At 42.2% G+C, this 21,399-nt stretch overlaps 1 protein-coding gene across 4 annotated transcripts in view; it reads right to left on the minus strand.

Moving 5' to 3' along the window:
* The window catches only part of RAPGEF4 (Rap guanine nucleotide exchange factor 4), a 170,127-nt gene that overhangs the window by 116,696 nt on the left and 32,032 nt on the right, over positions 1 to 21,399 (minus strand). Inside the window, exon 1 of one of the 4 annotated variants that reach the window (XM_081864673.1) lies at positions 2,599 to 2,898. The exons of the other annotated variants lie outside the window; for them this stretch is intronic. The gene's annotated coding sequence lies outside the window, so the exon portion shown is untranslated. Of the gene's footprint in view, positions 1 to 2,598; positions 2,899 to 21,399 lie in introns of those variants that run through there. 4 annotated transcript variants of the gene reach the window in all.

Genomic DNA, 21,399 nt, shown 5'->3' on the forward strand with positions numbered 1-21,399 from the left:
AAACGAAAGCAGTACCCTCATTTTGTCAACCCAGTTCTGAAGAAAGACTTGAGAATGAACAAGTTTATTTAGTATTGTAAACGAAACGACAACGGTCCCCGCCGTGTGGAACGCATTCGTAATTTTATGAATAACAAGCTAAATTGATGACTTTGTAACAGAATTGGCGTGACCAGTCAATTCAAATCATACGAGTGCTGCATCAAACCTCCCAAATTGAAGTAGACATTAATTGGGCTCAAGGAAGAGCCTGATGTCTCACATAACAGTGCAGTAAAACACTTATTATGTTTTGTAACCGTACATATGCCAGATTAGAACTTTTGTAACCGTACATATGCCAGATTAGAACTTCTTGGGGGAAGTGGAGATTGAGTGGTTGTGGAAGTGTGTGTGTGTGTGTGTGCGTGCGCACACGTACACGCACACACACATGCACGTGTGTGTGCATATTATTTATTATCATTTTTTTCATATCCCACCTTTTCCTCAAGCTCAAGGTGATCACATGCTTCTCCCCCCTAACACACATTCTTTATCATCACAACAACCCTGTGTAGTAGGCTAGTCTGAGTGACAGTGACTGGCCTAAGGTAGGGTTGCTATAAGTCTGGAATTTCCCAGACATACTCTGAACACTGCAGTCGGAAGCAGTGCCTGGGCGGAAATTGGCAAAAATGTCCGGGAAAATCCAGGTGTATGGCAACCCATGTCGGCAGGGTCATTTTTGCCGATTTTCCTTTTTAAAAAAGCTCAAAAACTTTGGGCAAAACTAAGAAAAGCTCAGCAACTTTGGCCAAAAATAGGTCAATAATTTCACTTTTTGAAATATGGCAACCCTACCTAAGATCACCCTTAGGTGACCTACTTCGTGACTGAGTAGAGATTTGATCCTGGCTCCTCCAGATCTTAGGCACTCTTATGGCAATGCAACACATGCTGTGGGTACAGAGAATATTTTTTGAATTCCTTTCCTTCCACTATTGTAGAAGATACTGGACCGAGATGACCTAATCAATCAGTATCTCTAAGCACGCGGTCTCCTAGGAAACACTTAAGGTATGAGTGAGTATATTAATAAATATATGTAACATGTTTGTTTTTTTCAAGTTAGAGCTGTTACCTAAGACACAAGCTGATGGTTCTCCCAGGAAAAGGAGAGCAGCTCATCTTAAACTGAAAGACGCAATGCTTAGATGGAGAAACCAAAATCAGGAGTTACTCAAGGCCAGATGGAACCTTATTGGCTCCAGGAAACTCCCTGTCCACTTTCAGGGTGGCACTGCGGAGCAGTCAAAATCAAAGCAGCAGTGTCTTCTGCTTGTAAGCAAAAACTCAGTAGTACAAGGAATAAGGAAGCTGGGACCCCAACGACCACAACACACGCTTCCTGTTTAGCACTACATTTGTTAAATCAAACTGCCATAGGAGCTCCAAACTCTAGACACAGCCTGGGACAACCACTGAGGTGACAACCATTCATTCTTATAACAGCCCTGCAAATATAGAGATCATCTTTCATACTTTCCAGACTAGAAAACTGGAACCTGGGAAAATGCTAACACAGTCAGCCAGTGCATTCTTAAATGAGGTGAAATTAGAACCCACTTTATCCAAACAACACTTCATCCAATAAACTGTTTTTCTCTTTCTTTCTTTCTTTCTTTCTTTCTTTCTTTCTTAGGGCGCATACTGTGACTAACAGTATCATAACGACTTTTCCTAATGCCATAAAGGACATGTGCTCTTTAGATTTCAGCATTTAAGGTTCAAAAATTGCATTTTTGAACTAAAATTACTACCTCTGAATCTCTACAGCAAAACTCCATTTGTTTCCTTTTGCACTAGGCACATCTATTATTAAATCATGTTCTTCTGTAAACTAGCGTCAGGCTTAGTTTTTTAAACATCTATTGAGAGCAGTGTTTTAGCTGAACGCAGGATAATATATTTGAGGAGTTTCAAATGCATTTATTTGCTACATACTGTGCGGTGATTAAATATGATAATCTAATCTGGTTGCTTTGGAGGATAGGAACCAGCGTGAAATCAAATCTGTTCAAAAACTTCTTAAATGCAGATTTCATGTTGGCAATCAATAGTTCCTGTGCCATTTCCCTCCCTTCTCTCTTCTGTTGCAGATGTAAAAGTGATGTTAAATACAACTGCTCAGTTTTTTGGGGGGAAATTATGGAAAATACCTATACTACATTTTCAGAACCTTTTTTTTTTTTTTTTTTTTTACAGAAAGCATTCTTTCATTAGCAAGCATTGCCAAGAATAAAACACTTATAACATTGGTGCACTAACATACACACACTGAGAAGCATTACTCTTGCTTCTCAAGTATTTCCCCCACTAATTTGCAGCATTAAAAAATTGAGAGTTAATGGGGGTGGGGGAAAATATCCAAACTCTTCTGGCTAAGCACAAACAAATGTTAAAATGGAAAACTCTGATTCGTTAGTCAACCAATGCCAATTATATATCAAGAAGGCATGAGCTCAAATATAGCAAAAGTGAAAAGAACAAGATTCAATTAGAAAATGATGCTGAGCCTGCCGCTGCCCCCACCAATATGAAATTTCAAAAACTTACACTGTAGTGTTCTTATCAGTCCAACCCAGGAAGCAGCCTTAAAAGTGAATTTTAGATTTTGCATCCATGCTCCATTCTTAATGATGTGACTGTTCAGGCACATGGTCGAGTAGCACTCAGCTTCTCCCTTAGTGATGTACGAGAGGCGAGCTCTGCTGATTTATCTAGTCTTTCTGCTGCAGATTAGCACTAATGTTTCTGCCTCTGCATCCTACCTTTCTTTTAAGCGAGTGGCTCTGCATTACCATTGGCAATCCAAATTAGACAGCCAATGCAGCATAGATTTCTCTCTCTCTCCCTCTTTCTCCCCACCCAGCCCATCCCCTATGAAACAACTGATAGGCATACAAGAAATCACACTGTTTGGATGTATTGATTCTCACTTCCAATTTCCCTGCTGGGAAAGAAGTAGTCACCATAGGTGCCCTTCCCTTCCTGCAAAAGAAGGCTGCTGTGGTTCGAAGGTCTGCTTGCAATTTATTCTTCTGAAATATATTTAGCTTAGACAGATGGTCTCGGGCAAATAATTTGCATGCAGAAACTCAGGAATTTTGATATGTGTAACTCATTGATAATAGCCATACACGTTCAGATTTACTATTTGCTCAGTGTAATAGTGTTTTGGGGAAACCGGATACAAAGTGGGTCAGGCTTTAAATGCATTTAACATCCATTAGCGGCCATGAGCTCGTGCTCATAAATAGGTTTTATTTAATTACACTGCACAAGATGCATAGGTTACACACTCACTCTCTTGCTCAAATCCATTCCTCTTGCCCTGCTCGCTTTGGAACATCTGACATTTTAAAGTGTGCTGCAAGTTGCTCTTCTTAAAAACTGTCCTCACGCCTGATGTTTTACACTGCGCCTCCGAAGATGTCAACAAGTTTACTACAGCAATTAGCAAAGGACAAAGTGAATGAACCGCTGCTACGTTCTTCCAGGCTTTCGAGTAATCAAGGAGTGTCCTAGCAATAAGGGGCCATATTTTATTCATGATGTTTTCAGGCCAAGACACCACAAGATTTTATATTTTTTTTTAAGTTTAAAATTTTCATAAGCACTCTCAAACACTCAAGAAATAGAAAATGCCCCACAGCTTTTATTCATTTAAAAATCTGAACAGCCTGACAACTTTGCTCCCTGTCTAAATCAATCCATACCACGCTTCTGCCTAGTTTAATTGCTCTCCACCCCTCCTACTAGAAATCTGAAGCTGAAGGAAACAGACCTGCTCTGTGAATAACAGCAAATGTCCAGTTGACATGAGATGATCTTCAAGGCATCAGTGTTGTTGTATGAACTCTTGTTCGTACAGAGAGCTTGTGCAGTGCTGTGGTCAGAGTGTAGGACTAGGTAAAAGGTAAAGATAAAGGACCCCTGGACGGTTAAGTCTGGCCAAAGGCGACTATGGGGTTACGGCACTCATCTCGCTTTCAGGCTGAGGGAGCTAGCGTTTGTCCACAGAAAGCTTTCTGGGTCATGTAGCCACCATGACAAAACAGCTTCTGGCGCAATGGAACACCGTGAAGGAAACCAGAGCGCACAGAAATGCCGTTTACCTTCCCACCGCAACGATACCTATTTATCTACTTGCACTGGTGTGCTTTCCAACTGCTAGGTTGGCAGGAGCTGGGACAGAGCAACAGGAGCTCACCCCATCACGGGGATTAGAACCACCGACCTTCTGATCAGCAAGCCCAAGAGGCTCAGGAGTTTAGACCACAGCGCCACCCGCGTCCCTGACCTGGGAGTAAACCCTGTTGAACACAGTGGGACTTAATCCTGAGAAACACAGCACAGCATTGTAATAAAGTGAGAAAGAGTTAAAGCTCCCAAGAATTGTTTCTCCCTTCTTGACTTTCTTGCTTAACTTCCAGGGTGCTCTTGTCAGAGAGAGTCCACTGATGGATGTGGTTTAGATCACAGTGCCACCCACATCCCAGTGTAGGACTAAGGCTAGGGAAACTTCATTCAATTCCCTTACTATGTGATTTCAGGCCAGGCTCTCTCAGCCAAAGCTACGTTGCAGGGCGATTGTTGCAATGATAAAACAACATATTCTGCCTCGAGCTCCTTGGAAATAAGGCAGGATGAAAATGTGTATTAAATAAATAAATATACATTTAAGAGTTGAGAAGATCAGTGCTGCCTTGATTATTGGATGTAACAATCTTGCAAAAACAAAAAAATGCAGAGAATTACCAACATGGTAGCTTTTCAAAATGCACCATGAACTGATGTTGTTGTTGTTGTTGTTGTTGTTGTTGTTGTTGTTGTTGTTGTTGTTGTTGTTGTTAATCTTTCAACTTCCTCAAATAGTAACAATAAAAAGAGTTAGCACCTTTTATCCCAACACTAGAAGAATCTTATGAATGTACAGAAGGATGTTCTCACTTCTGTCTTGAATTACAGCCTCTTGATTCGGCAGATGTCCAGCAACTGACAACAACTAGCAATGCTGCACAATTCTAGGGGCAGGAGATTTGGAGGAATACTGTAACCAACTGAGATTGCCGGGGACTGAGATTGCCGGGGAGATGTTAGCTTTGGCAGAGCAAGTTATCCAAACAGAAATTAGTTCTGGCCACGGGAGGGGAGTGGGAGGAGATAAATAATTTCTGCTCTTGCAGCAAACGTGTCATGGGATCCGTAGTGGCTGGAAGCAAAGAAGATCTTCCCTGTTTTACAATCCCTTTGAAGATACCATTCAATAGCAGGAGTGGCAGAGCACATGCCTGCCCGCTGTTTCATGTGAGACCCACTTTCCCAACTTGCTTGTCAGTTGTTGGTTTTTTTCCAGCCCAGGCTTTCTTTAAAAAAGCCAAAGGAAGCTCAGCTTTTATGGGTCTGTTCTGTACCTAATTTGTTTACCAGGCATCAGGACGCACAAGATTTCCACATTGCATATGCGAACTCCCTTATCTAGACTGAAATGCAAGGTAGAAGACGGCAGGGGAGGCCGATGGGGCTTGTGGTTGTTGTTTAGTCGTTTCTTCGTGACCCCATGGACCAGAGCACGCCAGGCACTCCTGTCTTCCATTGCCTCCCGCAGTTTGGTCAAACTCATGCTGGTAGCTTCTGTCTTCTTTTTTTTTTTCTGGCATGGCACAGGAAGCTATTTGTAATTTGTTTCCTATTTATTTGTGACGTTTTTATCCAGGCCTTACTCCAGCAGGTGGTTCTTCTGTGGCCTTCCAGATGTTGCTGTCGGCTGGGGCTGGTGGAAGTTGTGGTCAAACAACATCTGGAGGGATACAGCTGAGCCACTGTTCCCTTACTCCAAGAAGCTTGGGGTACTAGATGTGGCATTTCACCTCCCTAGCAGGCTCCATGGGATATCCGACAAAGTGGGTTTGCCCAAGACAGCCAAGAAACTTTGAGGCTCCGCGGGGATTCGAACCTCTCTCTCCCAACACAACTGCCGCAGAGCACCACAGCAGCTTTCACATCCATTTTTACAATAAAACTGAAGTGCCAAGCATTATAAGCTGCCACATCATTTATTTAAAAGCAAAGCACCACTAGAAATATTAAGAGAAATTGCAATCACCTTAACTTTAACGTCGACAGCAACAACCGGAATATTTCTGTCCCTTGAGTCATTTGATTTGCTATTTGCTAAATTCATAATTAATTATTAAAACGAGTCACGGGTGGCTTTGATATTCTGGGGAAGTGCAGCACTGCCAGTATGGCATCCAGTTTGAAATGCAAACTGACTTCCATAAGCATTCAAAGAGGGCTAGAATAGGGGGGTATCCTATCCCCACTTGCTACAGAAGGAGCCTGCTCCCATTTGCTCAAGAGTTTTGTGTACCTGCTGTGCAGATGTTTGGCACATCTGACATGGAAACGGGACATGCACACTTACCAAATGGGAAATTACTCAGGGCAACAGGTGGCAAAGTCAAACATGCTACCACACCTACTGTAACTACCGTATTTTTCCGCGTATAAGACTAGGTTTCCCCCCTAAAAAATAATGTCCAAAATTTGGGGGGCGTCTTATACAGGGATAGATCTCTCCCCATTTTCTTAAATCAAAGTCCCCCAAAATAGGGGGTGTCTTATACATGGGGGCATCTTATAGACGGAAAAAGGTATACAGTGGTACAGTGGATCCATTCTGGAGGCCCGTTCGCAACATGAAAAGAACGCAACCCACAGCGGAGCGTCTGCGCAAGTGCAGGTTGCGATTCGCCGCTTCTGCGCATGCATGTGACATCATTTTGCGCTTCTGCGCATGTGCGAGCAGCGAAACCCGGAAGTAACCCTTTCCAGTACTTCCGGGTCACCGCGGGACGTAACCTGAAAGAACGTTAACATGAAGCGGACGTAACATGAGGTACAGTGGTGCCTCGCAAGACGAAATTAATCCGTTCCGTGAGGCTCTTCGTATAGCGGTTTTTTCGTCTTGCGAAGCAAGCCCATTGACAGCTTAGCGGATTAGCGCTATTAGCAGTTTAGCGGCTTTTAGCGGATCAGCTGATAAGCGGCTTATCAGCGGATCAGATGATAAGCGGCTTAGGGCTTAGGAAAAGGGGGGGGGAAGGGGAAAAAACCCGCAGGAACTCGCAAGACATTTTCGTCTTGCGAAGCAAGCCCATAGGGAAATTCGTTTTGCGAAGCGCCTCCAAAACAGAAAACCCTTTCGTCTAGCGGGTTTTCCGTCTTGCGAGGCGTTCGTCTTGCGGGGCACCACTGTATGACTGTATATATATTTTAACAAAGAATGACTTCTCTACCAACAGTATTGCACCCCACCAATAGAAGCAAGCAGCAGAAGCAAAACGATGGTAAATAGCCAAAACAAAGAAACAGTTAAATAAAGAATACAGTGAATAAAGAATAATAAATAAAGAATCTAAAACCTTGGAAAACTGGCATGCTATAGGGATTAAAAGGCCTGGGAAGACCAGGACTCAAATTCTTACTAAGCAAACAAGTTGCCTGGGTGTACCTCATCCAGAATCTGACCTGGCCCACATGTAATTCTCAGCCAAACCATGGGGCAAACATGCTGGTACCTGGAGAGAAAATTGTGACTGCTTTTCCCCCTCCTCCAGTCCTACTACTGCTGTGCTGCTATAAGATAAGCCATGGTTTGGCCTAGCATTATATCCAAACTCAGACTCCTTGGCTGGAGTGACATAAGCAATAAGTCTGGGTTTGGATGTAATGCTAAACCAAACCATGGCTTAGCTTTTAGCAGCGTGGCAACAGCAGGACTGGAGGAGGAACAAAGCAGCCACATTCTGTAGTCAAGATTTGTTCTGTGGCTTACTGCTCATGGATTGCCTGGTTTATTTTGCCCCCAGACAACCCATGAGCTTGGTTTATCGGGTGGGGTTTAAAGAGTTTCCTTTGAATTCAGCGCACTGAAATAATGCTAAGGAAATTATGCTTCCTCTTTGCAGTTGGAGTAATTATATCATTTGCTCATTTATTTTATTTTTTAACTTGAATTTTAGTTAAAGATATTTCCAGGCACAACAGCAGCAAAAAAATAAAATTAAAAGCATATGGGACAGCATATGGAAATGAGAAAGCAAGGTAACTTAGGCTTGCAAGCTGTTGTGTGCAAGAGTTATGCACTGCTTATGTTTTATTTAATCTTATTCCATCCCACCCACAGCTAAGAAAATGTACAGACTTGTGCACTTGCGAAGCAGGAAGGACTGGAGCATCATGCTTTGTAAGTTAGCAGAATGATTAAAAAAAGAAAAACAATCAAAAAGGATTGTGAGAGTCCTGGCCATTCCTGGACACTTCTTAGCTTTGTTATCACTGCTCATAAATAGGTGGAAATGGAGACCCACGCCCAAGAGTTCCTGATCAGCTGCATAAATGATAAACTTGGGAAGCAGACAGAATTATCTTATGGGTCGCCAACTGGCTGTGACAGGTGAGGAAAACCCCTGTGGTAGTTTTTATCTCCTCCCACCCCAAATTCATATATTCAGATAACATACCTGCTATGCTAAGAACTGGACAAGTTTTAGTCTGTCTCAAAGCTTTACCAGCTGCTTTCCTGTTTGGGCCGCTGGTGGTATTTCTCTCAAGCTGTACACACCACCCTGACATCTGATACAATGAAGGGCAGTATAAAAATGCATGAGATTTTAAAAAGTCAATTATTCCCAATACCCTTTTTTCCAGCACTTAACGTAACATGTGAAGTCTGCCACAGAGGTAGGGCCATCATTAAGGAAGAATAGAGAAACGATTCCTCTTGGCTTGACATGACAACATTGTCAACATATGAACAGACAGCTTATAGACTTTCTTTGGATAAATACAACAATATTTGGAATGAGTTTACACAGAATATATTAGGTTATTGACATTTATATGTGCATTAGGATAATAAGAATATTTTCATGTATGTGACAACAGCCGCGAGAGTTTTAGTAGCACAAGGATGGAAGACTCAAGAAACCCCAACTAAAGAATCATGGCAAGAAAAATTGATGGACTATGCAGAACTGGCAAAACTGACATATAAGCTATGGGACAAGGATAACTGTGACTTTAAAGATGAATGGGAACACTTTACAAAGTATTTGAAGACACAACAAAGCGAACTGGACTCCTTGGCTGGTTTTGAATAAACATTCACAAACGTTTTATTGATAATTATTACTTAAATAGTTTGAGGATCTATACAACTGTGTAACATGCAGAAAACAGAATTTTTAGAGAAATCAAAGACTGGAACTGAGGGAAGTCGGGGGAGGGAGGAAAAATGGGGGGAAATAAGGATGATATGTTTCTAGATAATATGATTTGTTTTAAATTTGAATAAAAAAGTACCATAAGTTTTTTAAAAAGGATAATAAGAATATACACACCTGTATATTAATATATGGTACTGTAACCGTATTTATTTCTTTTCAATCTCATTCACTTTTCTCACTCTCTTTTTATACATGGAATTGTTCTAATAAAATATTAATAAAAATAAAAAGTGGTACCTCCAGCAATAAACCAGTGGCATAGCACCCATTGTCCTTGGGCTGCGTTCTTACTTTTCATACATACGCATTTCATCCAAGAGCGTTAGCTCTTGAATTGGTGCAATGCATATCGAGGTGAACCCTCTTTTTTTAAGATGTTCTTGTTTGTTTGCATTCCATTAACAGTAATGGTGTAAGCATCATTTTATTTTCTCATCCTTCTCTGGAGGCAGCATGAGTCAAGGCTGAAGCGTGGAAAGCAGTGCAAAGCTCCCCGTCACGACGCACTGTTGCATTTTATTTTGTTTTTTAATCGTAACTATGTAAACATCAGGGGTTTTTTGAAAGCGAATCATGGTCAGCCAATAGGCTCAACTGGATCAAGAGTGCTGTTTGGAGCTGGAGAACACATCATGGTTGCTAACGGAGATACTGTAAACATGAATGATGCTACAAAAAACAGAAGGTCAAGGCAGCAGGGTCTGGACTAGGAATTTTTAACAGAATTCTGACTGCTAAACTACAACTCCCACAATTCACAATTCTCTGGGGAAGTCCTGGCAGTTATAGTGATATAGGTAACGGTAAAGGACCCCTGGACGGTTAAGTCCAGTCAAAGCTGACTATGGGGTTGCGGCGCTCATCTTGCTTTCAGACTGAGGAAGCTGGTGTTTGTCCACAGTCAGCTTTCTGGGTCATGTGGCCAGCAGGACTAAACTGTTTCTGGCGTAATGTAACACCATGACGGAAACCAGAGCGCACAGAAATGCCGTCTGCCTTCCTGCCGGAGCGATACCTATTTATCTACTTGCACTGGCGTGCTTTCAAACTGCTAAGTGGGCAGGAGCTGGGACAGAGCAACGGGAGCTCACCACATCATGGGGCTTCGAACCGCCGATCTTCCGATCAGCAAGCCCAAGAGGCTCAATGGTTTAGACCACAGCGCCACCTGCATATACTCGCTTCCATACTTGCTTCCATTGCACTATAGATCTGACAATGGTCTCAGCAATTCCTATACGCCTCCATTTTGCTGACACAAGTATCGATCTTTTTTCAATTATGATGGGGCGCTGAGGTGGGGGCAGCCTAACGTTTCCTTGTGATATTTTTCAAACATCACAATCAATGATATCAACATCAAAATGCTGTTTGGCCTGTAAGTGGTGAGGAGAGAGAAAAATCCAGGCAGCGAATGGGCAAGTGGCGTTGGAATCACTGTGGGGGTTTTATTTTGGCAAAGGAAAGGGAAGAAGTTTCCTACGCTTTTAAAATAAGTTCGGTGTGAGGGACAGCAGATTTGAGGGGCAGTTGGAACTGCACCCAGATAGGACTGCCCTGAGGCGAGAGAAAGAATATGGAAGAATAAGGTGGTGACGAAGGACCACCGAGAGCCTGAACAACAACTGAGAATTTTGAGGCTCTAAACTGAGAATTTCAAACTGATAACCTGTCAACATAGCTTCAGTTCATGGAGATTTCCCTCAAACAGAAACTCTGGAAATTGTTGTGGGCTTCAAACAGATGGAGAAATTGACCCATCTGAAAGAGGTGCAGAGAACAGAGTTTTATAATGAGCTAGAGACTTAAATAGTACCGAGAGAAACCGAGAGGAGAACTATCTCTGGGGACAAATTAAGTGTAAAATTCTCGGCCAGCCAAGCTCCCAAAAGAAATTTATTTCTCTATGACTAATTTAATTCCCCCTCTGTTCTGCCTGTAGTTTCAAACTAAGGAGCTAAGCTATGTAGGTGATATGGGGGGGGGGGGGAGTTCTCTACATGTACAAGTACTGTATAGGCTAGTCCTTTGACAAGTTTTTGTGGGCGGCAGCAGCAGCAGTAAGATGGAGCCTAAATGATGCAGTTTGGTTTTTCTGTCTGTTTCCTTATATCACCATCCACTCTGCAAGGATTTCCAGATAAATATTTTGTCAAAATTACAGCACCTGAAGCTCAAAAAACAGAACTAGAAGAGAAGATTGCTTAGCCTCATCATGCTCTTTTTCCAATCATGCTATTTTCCAAGTGTATATTTTTTAATGCATCGAAATAGAAAGCAGAACGCTCCGGTCCCACGAACGCTGCTTCCCTCATTCTACACCTCTTAAACTGTCTTCCCGCTGCTGCCTATCACAGCTATAATGTGCCTGGCTTAGTTCAGACATCATACCAAACCATGGTTAAGGAAACTGTAGTCTCTGATCTGCCAGCAAACTAGAATTAGAAAACCACACACACAAAGAGATTTGCAATTCAAGCTTCATGATATCTATAGCCCTGTCCGGGGAGTCCCATCCCTCCCTCCCCCCCCACAACTAGGATTGCAGGAGGAGAGAGTGGATACATGCTTATCCTCCCCCCTCCTGTCGCTCAGCTTCAGCATCCCTCGTGTGGGATGGAGGAACTTCTACATGAAAGATTCTGCTCACAGGTGCTCGCCAGAAAATTTAGAACCTTGTGTGTGGAGGGTGATAAAAGTTGAGAACTGGGAATATGCTTAAGGGGGCCTACAAACGTGTTATCTGCATATTGACTGGGACATGTGCACAATTCTCCCTCCATGGAAGGGTTATGTGCACATTATCTACGAGGCCTGGTGAATATGCACAATAACTGGTTGTTATGCACATTAATTGGTCAGTTTACATTCCCCTTAACATATATACCTTGGTTTTTGAACAGCTTATTTCTCGAACGTTTTGGCTCCCGAATGCTGCAAACCTGGAAGTGACTATTCCGGTTTGGAAACTATTTTTGGAAGCCGAATGTCTGACGGGGCTTCCGATTGGCTGCAGGAACTTCCTGCAGCCAATCAGAAGCCATGCTTTGGTTTCCAAACGTTTTGGAAGTCAAATAGACTTCTGGAACGGATTCCGTTCGACTTCTGAGGTACCACTGTATATGTATATGTATATGTATATGTATATGTATATGTATATGTATATGTATATGTATATGTATATGTATATGTATATATAGTACACTTCCTAAACCAAGCATGAAATATTATAATAGCCACCATTATCAGTATATTTTTTAAAATATTTTCCATTACAAAATGAAATAGTTACTTGAAACAAGACAAAACTATGCCGCTACAAGTACAGTATGTGCAGATTAATCTTTTGTGGTAGCAAGATTTGTTGTTGTTGTTTTTTAAAAAAAGGCAAGGGGGGTGAGATGGGGACAGTAGCTGAGAGATTAGAAATTTCAGACCCTGAAATAACCTCAGTCGCATATGACCTTGAGAATTAGCATGACTGGATGAACTGCAAATTCCAGAAATATAAGTGTAGGTTTTCACCAGTACTTTTTATGCTATTCTCAGAAGAGCAGTCTGTGTTCCTAATAGTCACATGTTAAAAACAACAACACAAAGTTTCGATCAAATCTAACAAATATTATAAAAATAAAAATGAGCATTTCTGACATAAATGCAAACATAATGTATTTTGCCACAATCTTTTCTCAGTGACGAAAAATCAGTTATCAAAAAGCTAGAACTAATACAAAATATGCAATTTTTATGTTTTCAGCTGTGCTTTGCAAAATGTGTTTAAGAACAAAGTAAGGAGATGCCATATTTTAAAATGAGGATCCGCCATACTATCATCTATCTATCTATCTATCTATCTATCTATCTATCTATCTATCTATCTATCTATCTATGCACTGCTCCACTGGATTAAGAAATTAAGGTTCCCTTTAAGGCAGGCTTGATCTTTGTATGCAGCAGAATGTTGTAGAATCCTAAAGAAGTAGAATAGGCCAGACTATTTCACTGCAAGCGGTGGTAAAAACCCACCACTAAGCCAAATTCCATCCAAGTAGAAAGCTAGCCCAGCAAGTAGTAGGCTGAGCAATATCCTTTCTCCTCAATAAGCTAAGGTTTTTTTTAAACAGACTCACACACATTTCTCCACCAGAGTCTGAAGCGGTACAATCCACCCTCACAATCTCTGGTGGAGAAATGTGTGTGTGTGTGTTTAAAAAAACTATGCTGTATGTGCAGACTATGCAGGATCGATTTAGCTACCAAAGGACTGAAGAGTCATGTGTTTAAACAGTTTATACTTCTTTTTTAAAAATTCAAGCTGCTAAAAATCCTTTCTTCAATCTTGTCCCACACAAATTTCCCCGGCGCGTTTACTGTTAGACTTAAAATAACCAGGTTTAGCTTGTATATACCCCCGAGAGTCCTGAATTAGGATTTCTTTCCTGGAGTTCTCTCCCTAAGCTTTACGTTTTAATTAAAAACTCAGCATGGGGCGCGCCTCACAGAGCTCCTGATATCCCTATCAGATTAAACCGAACAGCTAAAAGAGAAGCCTATGGGATTGACTAGTTTACTCGCAGAGTTCCCTTGCCTTCTCCCTGACCCTCTTGCGGAGTTTTGGCGCTAAAGACTGGGCTACTGAGTGTGGTGTATTTTTGTTCTTATTGCTTACATTTCCTGACTGGGAAAGATTGCAGCTCAGTAGGAAAAGGTCCCAGATTTAATCCCGGCCATCTCTGGGTAGGGAGAGAATTCTGCTCAAAACCCTGGAGAAACTGCTGTCAGTCAATGGAGACAGTCAATGAATTGAACCAATGGCCTGAGTCACTATAAGGCAACTTCCTATTTCTCTTCCTTTTGTCTTGTGGGAGCTGTCCAATCTCATTGCGATGGCCTGGGATTTGAACTCGGATGCTGAAGCTGAGGCATCCCAGTCTGCACAGGATTCCCTGCCTCCAGAACCAGCTGACTGGGGCATTAGCCTGAAGGGTCCTCACCTGTGCTGGATCCTCAGGTGCAGGCACCAGCTGAGTCTGCTCTGGCCCCTGAGGTGATGGAGGGCCCATTGCCTGCAGGTGGTCCACTCTCAGCTCTGTCAGAGGAAGCTGAGGTTGCCTCTGGGTCCGGTAACCCGCCAGCCCCTCCTGGGCTGCAGAGGCTCAAGGCAGAGAGGTAGAGGGAACTAAGTTCCCGCAGGAGGAGTGCTCGCCTCCAGGCCAGGAGAGGCACGTCACCAGAGGATCGGGGCCGCCTTATGCCTCGGGGCAGATAAAAGCTGGCCAGCCCCAGTCCCAGGTTGCGGGAGGAACATTGTTGGTTGCTAGTTCCTGCCTGAGCTCCTGACCCGCCCTGGCTCCCTGTTTGCATGCCTGTTCCTGACTTCACCCAACTCCCTGCCCTGCACCCAGCTTCAGCTACTACGGACTGCCTCCACGTTGCACCTTTGACCACGGACCGGACTTGGACCTCGCCTCTCGGGTAACCCACGGGACCAGCACACTCATGATGTTAACATTTGTTAAGAGGCTGAAAAAGAGGCCTCCCTGCTGTGATCAAACAAAGCATGTCCTCCGACCACACTTTATTTTTTTGGTGCAATACTCCTGAAAGCCCCAATCTAGCCATTTCCCTTCGTAATTTATGAGGTAAAAAAAGGGAAAGGACCCCTGGATGGTTATGTCCAGTCAAAGGCGACTATGGGGTTGAAGAAGCTGTTGCCCTGCAGATGTTACTGGACTCCAGATCCCATCAGCCCAAAGCAGCACGGCCAATGGTCCAGGGATATTGTAGTTAGGGTTGCCATATTTCAAAAAGTGAAAGCTGTTGAGTTGTAGTGCAGCAACATCTGGAAGGCCTCAGGTTTCCAATTCCTGGTGTGTAAGGGGAAATGTGTTGCTCATTGCTCATGAAATTGTGAATAATATCTAACAGGCTCCTATTCCTTCTGTGGAACCGCATTCTGCAGAGCAAATTGCCATAGATATACATTTCCTCTAGGTATTGCAGTTGGAGCGGTCACAAAATGCAATAACTACGAGAAGCACAACATTAAGAGTAGATCGATAAACCTTGTTTGCAACATTGTGCACTGAGATTGCATAAAATCTGATTACATCTAAAGGTCATTTCCTAAAACTAAAACATTAGAAATACTTAAAAGCATTCAGAGTTACACTACTTTGACGACGCCCTTTAAAAAATTGTCAGCAATAAATTGTAGACAGTGTGCTAGCTTCTAATTCCAGAGGAATGTAGATCCAACCAGCAGAGGAATACCTGCTAAGAGTACAAACCTCTGAACAAAAAGCATGGAAAACAGAAGACGCGACAGAAATAATAACATGGCAGCCCAAGACCCCACATCATCTCACCGTAGAAACGATGGATTAGCTGTAGATCTGTCTCAGGATAACTGAAATTGTTTCTTGTTGAAGTTATGAAAATCACAACAACTTCAGAATCATTTTTCATACTCCTCAAATCTATAGAACCTACAGAACCAGTTTTTTTTTAGTTTTTTTTTTTAGAGGCTGCCCCAGGACAGAAAAAAAAAGCGTATTCAAGTGCCGGGGGTGGCAATGGTACTATCAAACTGCCTGTATTTTTCTTTTTTTAAAAAAACCCAAACAAACCAAACTTGTGTCTGTCTTCAGCCTTAAAGTCACCAAAGACACCAGCCCGTTTTGTACAGTAATTCTCCATATCAATCAACGCCGTGCCCCTCAGATGTCTGAATAGTTCAGCTGTAGGTGTTACAAACCCTGTGCACATATAAATTGAATCTGCACGCAGAGTAGACACAGGCTGAATCTAGACATATATTTTAAAAAATGCTGTGAAAATGCTTTAAAAAAAAAAAACCTTTAAAAATATATATGTAATTTCCCATTAGTTCACCATTGCCATCTTGTGTCACATTTGCACAATGCACTTAAAACATTATATTTGCAGCTTTATAGCGGATTCCTCTGCTCACGCTTTTTTGGACCAAGATGAGGTTGTACGGATGAGGCTAGTGGGCATAATTCCACTTTCCCCTGCTACCAATTCAAACACAGCCCAAAACGTTTTGCTGCCTGAGGCATAAGGCAAGATGCCTCCCAGCACCGTTTCCATGTACAGGAGCCAAGCAGGAAGGCAGTTAAATCCAGAAAATGGCATAGCATCATCCAACTAAGGGCAGCAGGCTAGCTTAAAGGATACAGGGTAGGCCGTGTGGCACAAACAACTGTGTCTCACCATTGTTTGCTCTCCCCCCATGCCCAACAGCTGCAGCCTAAGGTGGTTGCCTTGCTCTACTGCAGCGTTTCCCAACCTTGGGCCTCCAGCTGTTTTTGGACTACAACTCCCATCATCCTTAGCTAGCAAGACAAGTGGTCAAGGATGATGGGAATTGTAGTCCAAAAGCAGCTGGAAGCCCAAGGTTTGGAAACACTGCTCTACTGAACAGTAGGGCCGGCCTGCGGTCCAATTCTATGTGAATTGGTGTGGAAAGGGTAAGTATGTCTCTGTTTGCTTAAATACAGTGTGTTTGGGTGTATTTCTTGCTACGAGAGTGACTGCTTCCCTCCTTTTTCTTTTGCAGTCTGTAGCAATCCTATTATAATATGGGAGCAACAGCAGCAGGTGAGCTGCTTAACTTTTGCTGAATGCAATCAGTTTTGTTGTGCTGCAACATCATGATCTCCCACCACCTGCTTTGCATTTAGAGAGAGGGAGAAAAAAAGGCATATTGGTGGAAAAGACCCTGATGTTGGGAAAGATTGAGGGCACAAGGAGAAGGGGACGACAGAAGACGAGATGGTTGGACAGTGTTCTCGGAGCTACTATGTTTCCGTAGTACGTTTCTGAGCACAATTCAAGGTGTTGGTGCTGACCTTTAAAGCCCTAAACGGCCTTGGTCCAGTATATATGAAGGAGCGTCTCCATCCTCACCATTCTACCCGGACACTGAGGTCCAGCGCCGAGGGCCTTCTGACGGTTCCCTCACTGCGAGAAGCCAAGTTACAGGGAACCAGGCAGAGGGCCTTCTGGGTAGTGGCACCCGCCCTGTGGAACGCCCTCCCACCAGATGTCAAAGAGAACAACAACTACCAGACTTTTAGAAGACATCTGAAGGCAGCCCTGTTTAGGGAAGCTTTTAATGTTTAGCAGACTATTGTATTTTAATATTTTGTTGAAAGCCGCCCAGAGTGGCTGGGGAAGCCCAGCCAGATGGGTGGCGTATAAATATATTATTATTGTTGCTATTATTATTATTATTATTATTACTACTACTAACATGAGTTTGAAGTAGAAGAAGAAGAAGAAGAAGAAGAAGAGGAGGAGGAGTTTGGATTTGATATCTCGCCTTTCACTCCCCTTCAGGAGTCTCAAAGCGGCTAACAATCTCCTTTCCCTTCCTCCCCCACAACAAACACTCTGTGAGGTGAGTGAGGCTGAGAGACTTCAGAGAAGTGTGACCAGCCCAAGGTCACCCAGCAGCTGCATGTGGAGGAGCAGGGAAGCGAACCCGGTTCACCAGATTACGAGTCTACCGCTCTTAACCACTACACCACACTGAGTTTGACCAAACTGCGGGAGGCAGTGGAAGACAGGAGTGCCTGGTGTGCTCTGGTCCATGGGGTCACGAAGAGTCGGACGTGACTAAACAACTAAACAACAACAACAAATAGATGAATCAGAGCAGTCTACACAGAGCGTGTCCATTAAGTGTCTACAGAGCAGTTGCATGCTTCTTGGCTGTGTTTTTAGTGCTTCTGAGGGTCTCTAAACACTTTACTACTTGAAATCACATGATCATCCCATAAAACCCAATATTCCTCACTTTATGAACTCTCTGGGTTTTGTATCTGTACAGGGCTTGCCTAGGGAGAAATCACTAAATCCTAGCAAAGATCTCTGGAGTTGATTACTGTGTAATAAACTGACAAAACAGAACCCCATAAATCAACCCAGTAATTTCAAGTGGCTAGCCTTAGCATCAAAAGTTCCTCTTGAATTTTTACTGCAATTTTTCAGGTCTTATATCAAGTTTAATCTCCTTTGCAAATGAACTGTAAAACACTTGCTGACGTGCAACACTTGAAAGGAAGAAGAAGAAGAAGAAGAAGAAGAAGAAGAAAAATAAGGGGGAAATATAAGTTATATTTTACTGACACAGCACTCCAATTGCTCCTCAAACCACAGCTACTGTTGTAAAGTAGCTACTTCTAGTTGTATTTAAATTGTAATTAGCACATACTATGTCCAATCTGTTAATGATCAAACAAATGGTCAAATGGTCAACAGTACTGTATCCACAGGAACAGGAATTGCATCATTAAACACACACAAACATCCCCTAGTACATTTCAAAACCAGCTGAAGTGCCTAGTACTGTTCAGACAAATATCCAAAATACATGACTGAAATTAGGCTTTATTTTGTATAGTTCTAAACCATTCCTCGTTGACACCAATCTCATGGCATGGTACAATACTATAAAATTCCAAATTTAAATATATACAAATAAAAGCAAAAAGTCCATTTCATCATCAGCACTACTGCAACACCGTAGCCATTAGAAACCACCATAATATATCAGATTTTTTTGAAATGTGGAGTAGACTTCATCCTTCCAGTCACAAAGCTTATTACACTGTACTGTCTAATCTGCTTCCTGAGCTGCAAACAGAATTCTCATTAGTTTATATTAAAAAATGTAGGTATAATACTGGCATTCTCTTTAAAAGCTATGTACGTAAGGATATAGACTTCAGATGAGTGGTATATTTGAGTCAAGGCCTTTAATCGTATTTTGGTTTTAAGAAATCTTCCTGATCCTTTCAAAAAGCATTCGAATCTGATGTTATGTAACCGTTCCAGCACCGTGCAATTTGTATTTTAAAAAAAAAAAAAAAAAAAAGCCACACATTTCTACTATGGGTTGTTGTTGCTTTTAGGCTGGCTCAGGAAATTTAATTTTCAGATTTGCGGCTTAGCAAGAGACACACACATAACAATCAAAAGAAAATGAGATATGGCATCATAAAATCGCTCAGTTCATTGCTACTATACCTAGCCAAAAGGAAGAGCCAAACCACCGCCGAAGTCCTGTCGTGATCTCTTTCCAAATACCCAAGGAAGAAAACTTGCTCTATCACTCCCTGGAAAACACTCTGGTAATGCCTTCTACACAGATTCTTATCCACGGATTCCAGTTGTGCCAAACGATTATTTTTTTTATTCCACGTAAGAGAAAACGTGTTTGTTTTTTTCTGCTGTCACCTTGGGGAAGTTCCAAGCCATGCATGGCGATAGGGACACTACGGAAAGTAAGCACTAAAAATAAGTAAATCTCTTAGTGGATTCACTCCCTTCCTGTCTGAGTTTATGTGATTGAACTGAAGGGAAATGAATGGGCACAGAGTGAGCAGAGCAACTGCAACATCCTGCAATGTGTACAAATAAACTCATTTTCTGCCATCCTTTCTTCCCAAAAGCAAGCGGTCAAAAGCTCCTCTTTTATGTATATTGTGGTTGAGAGCTTTTAGACTGGTTGCTTGACTGCTCGTAATTTCTGGTTCTTTTTTGTTTTAGTACTTCGGGTTTTTTTGATATTTTTTCCATGGCTTTTATACTGGTTATACATTTTATAGTCTATCATGAACCTCTAGACTGGAGGATGGAATCAAAATCTAAATGATAATAATAATAATAATAATAATAATAATAATAATAATAATAATAATACTGTGTTTGGATTCGAATTCCTTTGAAGCCAATTTCAAAGCCTGCAGAGAGCAGCCTGTCGTTCTAAACTTGGTGCAATTTAAAAATTAAAAGCCTAAGGATGCATGAGCTCACCAGTTTTAGAGCTTCGTGGTTTGCAGATAAGGGATCGGGCATCTTAAAACCGAATGTTTCGCTTTTTAACAAGCTGCTTCAACAGCTGCCATTGTAAAACTAGATGTCTCTGAGGAAGAACATGATCCATGGCTAAGCAGATGTTCATCGGCTGGGTGTTACTCAAACAGAAGTAGACAATGCGGGAGGAGACAGCTATTTTTGCTAATAATTGCTGCCAGAAGGATAATATTGGTTGTTTTGATACAGTAATGTTGAAAATTAATAGCAGGGAAACTATATATAAAAGATGGAACTATGGTTTGTTATTTCAAATGCAATGGCAAACTATGGTTTGCCAAAAAAGGACAACTGCCCTATGCAACGACTCAGGAGGGGAAGGGGGTGCAGATGAAGACACCACCAGGTCTGCTCCTGTCATATTTTATCAGTGACTTGAGCCACTTTCAAAAGCCAAATACAAATATTGAATTTAATAAATAAGCCAGAAGTGACCAAGAGCGTGGAAGCTCAAAGTTTATTCCAGTTCTCATAGTTCTGAACTGAACCACTATCCTCTACAATTAGTTAAGTTCCTCAAGCAGACATTGAGGGTTGTATTCAACACAGCATTACGGTGAATGTTCTGTCAGTTCTCCTTGTGCAATGGAACATTTGCCCCCCTTTCACAACCTCCTCCCAATGCCCTCTAAATTTGTTCTGGGGGTTCTTCAAGCCTTTGGAGCAGCTTTGGAGATGGTGCAGAATACATGCAGGGGTGGGGGAAAGAAATCCCGTTGACCTAGTGCACATATTTAGGTGAATACCACCTGCAATATTTGCAATTTCTACCCAGAGCATGGCAATACGGCATTTATAAAGGCAAAAGTATAATTTGAGCTAAATAAAATGCAAAGAAACCAGTAGAGAGTGTTTGTTCTGATGCTGTCACATAGTCATACTGCATGGTGACCTTTGAAGAACAAGACGCAAGAATTAGGTGCTGTCCAAACATGCCTAGAGCCAAAAGGCCAAGTCTCTTTTCACAAACTGACATCAAATGTTGGCCTGGGAATTAGTGTCAAACTCTGATTTCTTGGGCTAAGATGCTATCGGGTACATGGCCTCAAGCACATTAAGTAACCTTTCCCAAAACTGAGCAACAATGGATTGATAATAGATTTTTGGTTCTGTATCGTATAGCCTGACAGGTAAAAAGTAGACTGTTATCACTTCT

Source organism: Podarcis erhardii, assembly GCF_964252035.2.
Source record: "Podarcis erhardii genome assembly, chromosome: 1".
NCBI classification, from domain to species: domain Eukaryota; kingdom Metazoa; phylum Chordata; class Lepidosauria; order Squamata; family Lacertidae; genus Podarcis; species Podarcis erhardii.